The following is a 4,235-nucleotide window of genomic DNA, read 5'->3' as shown; positions in this document are numbered from 1 at the left end:
GTGCCTGGGGAGGAGTGAAAGGCTGCTCCAAAGGGTGTCATCTTTTGTCACACACTGTTGCAAGCACCTTACGATCGTATCCGAAGGGCAGGTGCAGCAAGTGTAATTCAAAACCCACAGTGCTTTCCACTTCTGAGACTACTTTCACACCATATTGTTACTAGTTCGTGGGGAGACACCTGTCCGTCAAACCCAATAAATTAATGAATGTCAGCATCTAGCTGACATTTGGGTATAGGAAGGGGAAATTATGCAAGCTACTGTGCCGGACAAGGAATCCCTGAAGCGGCTTATGCATGTTACTGGGGAAAGTGTTGTTTTCCAGGAAGCTTGGGTTTGTGCGAAGAGGTGTGCTGGGGAGAAGAGCAAAGGTCAGTCTTCTAAGAGCTGCTGGGCAGGCCAGAAGTCCATGTGGAGCCTGGAGGTCATCTTGGCTGTGGCTGGAGGAGGCTGCACTACGAGACGGGGAGCCATTACTGACCGTTGCTTTGGATCCAAGCTTGCTGAAGCTATGAGCCAGTGTGGTGTAGTGGTTAAGAGGGATAGACTCGTAATCTGGTGAACTGGGTTCGAGTCTCTGCTCCTCCACATGCAGCTGCTGGGTGACCTTGGGCCAGTCACACTTCTTTGAAGTCTCTCAGCCCCACTCACCTCAGAGAGTGTTTGTTGTGGGGGAGGAAGGGAAAGGAGAATGTGAGCCACTTTGAAACTCCTTCGGGTAGTGATAAAGCGGGATATCAAATCCAAACTCTTCTTCTTCTTGGGGTATAATGTTCAGTACCCCGTCCACTGCAGATTTCCAGGTGTAAATATGTGTTAATAAACCATGTTTCTTAAAGCCACTAGCTTTCGCTGTGGCTCAATCTTCCCAGTGGAAACACAACCCTGGGTAAGTGCTGCAGCCCCTGGGATCTTGTGCAGTTGCTCGGTGGAGACCGGGGTAGCGTGTAACACTAGTGTCAGCAGTGAGATTTGTGTTTTTTAGTGCGTAGCACATGGAAGGCGGGTGGAGATTCCTCAAGTCTTTAGCATATGTGCCACCAGGCTGCAAAGATCCGCCCAGTGCCCCCAAGTCTGACAAGCGCCACCATTGTGAATGACAAGTGACGCCGCTGGCGCAGCATGTCTTTGGTAAATGAGCGCACAAAGTCGAAAGTCCTTTAGTGAAACAGTAGGTATACATTTCGGTAATACCTATATGTATTTTGTTTTTCCAGCTTGATCAAAATCATTTATTATTTTATAACAGGTAGATAGTTAAGACCTTAGGCCACAGGTAGGCAAACTAAGGCCCGGGGGCCGGATCCAGCCCAATCACCTTCTAAATCTGGCCTGCAGATAGTCTGGGAATCAGCGTGTTTTTACATGAGTTGAATGTGCCCTTTTATATAAAATGCATCTCTGGGTTATTTGTGGGGCATTCATTCTTTTCCTTCAAAATAAAGCCCGGCCCCCCACAAGGTCTGAGGGACAGTGGACCGGCCTCCTGCAGAAAAAGTTTGCTGACCCCTGGCTTTGGCGCCGGGCACCCCTTAGAATTTGGCGCCTGGGTGTCCCGCACCCCTTGCACCCCCAGGTAAAGACTCGTGGCTCATGTGCCAGAGAGGAAGCAGCTGGAATCCTGAAATTGTGTTTTGAAGCGGCTGCAGAAGGGTTCCTAACCCACAACTAAGGCGGAATACAAAAGTTCCAGAGAGACTGAACTTGTACATTAACCAATGTGGATTGTTTTATTTACTCAAGTGGAAGAATTCTGTGGCAACCCCAAGCAGGCTACTACAGCAGAGGCGTGGGTTTCTGCTCTTGGGACTATGAACTGATTTACAAAGGGACTCTGCTTGCAAGTTCAACAATGATTTTGAAATGCTGAAATATTTCCTTGCATCCCATGGGTGACTGTTAGAAATTATGCTGTTTAAGGGCGTTCTTTTTGAAAAATTATTTTCAATTGTCCACATGATCATTTTGGTAACGTGCACTTTCATTTAAATTCAGCTACATTATTCTTGTTTCCTTCCCATAGTTTTGAACTATTTGAACTCAAATAGAGCTGAGCCATTGCTGTAGCTGCATTGCCAATATGCTTTGCCAATATGCTCAGCATCAATGGAGAGGTTGTTGGCTATGGTGGAGCCCGGGTAGAAAAATATATATCGGCACAATCCAGTCAAACCCATAGAAATTCCATTGATTACTATGGAAAATATTAATTCTCCTATTTAAATAAATGAAATTTTTATTTTACTCGATTTTATTAAAGTTTGAAAGAAAATATATTAATATTAAATATCTGATATCTATTTTATTAAATACTGTATAAAAGAAACTAATCTAAATAAAAACAGTTTGGCTCACAATGGGCCTTGCAGTTCAGGTCTCGTGTACTCGGCTACCCATGACTCAGTGCTGCCACAAATTTGCCATTCATTCCAGTTCGTTGACCAATAATCCACCTCTTCCAGTGTCTTTTTCATGTATTTCATGAATGTTCTTCAAACAACGAAAAGGTGAAGCGGTTGCTTGAGCAACCACCCCTCCATACCAAATAAAATCATTTGGGGGCCCACCTATTCCTACATAATAAAGGGAACGGTCAAGGAAGCATAAGCAATAAACCTCAGATACTAGCAAGTAAGACTGATGGTTATCTGCTTGCAAAGGTTTACTGGCCTCCCTTGTTGGCATGGCGACAGCCTGGGCAAAATGCAAACATGGACATTCTGATGTCACGCATGATGTCACAAACAGGTTATGCTCAAAAGTCTCAGCAGAGTTAGAAGCAGTTAACAGTCAGTCCATGTCTGAACTCTGGCAAGATGGATCGTCAAGTCAGGTGATGAATTTATATTGGGGCTCTATTGAGGGGAAGATTTTCAATATTTAAAGTTTTCTTAAGCCCAGTACTGAATAGAATTATTTGGGCCTCCAGCAACCTCATCATAGGGTGTGAGAAAGAAGCCTGAATAACAATTCGGAGATACTGAACATTTCAAAGTGGGGCTTGTATTCTAAAATCGGACACATGGAAGAGGCAGATGAATTTACTCACAGTAAAAGTTGTGGAGTAACACTGGATCAGAATTTGTTTATAAAGATTCACTGGATCAACTAGTCTATAAACTTCTAGAAGCAGGCTTTCAGGTTACACACAACTCAAAATCAAGCTTAGGTCATGAGAGCAAAAATCTAAATTAATTTGCTGAATAGCGAGGCATCAGTGATTCTCTAGCCACAACAGGGATTTATAACTGTCCAACTGCTGTTGGCATGGAGATAGCATGGCAGAATAGAAACATGGACGTTCTGTGTGATGTCACAAAAAGAATAAGCTCAGAAGTCTTGACAGAGAGACAGTTAATGGTCAAACCATGTCTGAACTCTCAGGTGATGGATTTATTTGGGGGCTATATTGACTTTTACCACAGGGGAACAAGAGCTTAGGAATTAAGACATTTATCAAGCTTCCCAACCCCAGTACTAAACAAAATCTTTGTGGAAGTATTCACCTCTGCATAGCAAGGGGCAAAGAAACTGAAGAACAATTCTGAAAAATGATCTGGAGATATTGAACAGTTCAAAATGATTTCTAAATATTTAAAATGCTGTAAACAGGTGGAAGGAAGTGGGGGCAATTTGGAGCAGAAATTATTGAATAGAATTGGATCAGAATTCATCCATAAAGGATTCATTGGATCGACTAGTTTATAAGCTTTTGGAATCAGGCTTGCAGGGTTACGCGAAAGTCTGATTTAGACTTAGGTTATGGGAGCAAATATAAAATCATATGTGTTGGGTTGTCAGGCATTGATGGCTCTCTAGCTGCAAGGAATTCCTACTGCCCACTTGCTGTTGGCATGGAGATAGCTGGAACCGAATGCAAACATGACATTCTTCTGCCATGAATGATGTCACAAATAGGATAAGCTTTGGCAGGTGGGAGTTAACAGACAGACCAAATCTGAACTTTGGCAAGATGGATCTTTGTAACAGGTGATGGATTTATTGGGGGGGGCGATAATAACTTTTACTGGAGTAGGGAAATTGGAACATTTTGAAGACTCAGCCCAGTCAACTCTTAATTCAGCCACAATTCATGTTATAAACAACTCGCCCAACAGACAGGCAACCTTACACATGACTCTTTAAGCCGATTCTCCATCTTCCTACAATATTGCTGATGTGCATTCTAGAGCTTAGCCAAAATGTCTTTCTGATAAAAATTTCTGAGATTTTTA

Source organism: Podarcis gaigeae (genome assembly GCF_964106915.1).
Source record: "Podarcis gaigeae genome assembly, chromosome: 3".
Lineage (NCBI taxonomy): Eukaryota > Metazoa > Chordata > Lepidosauria > Squamata > Lacertidae > Podarcis > Podarcis gaigeae.
Note: the sequence above shows the minus strand (reverse complement) of the source record.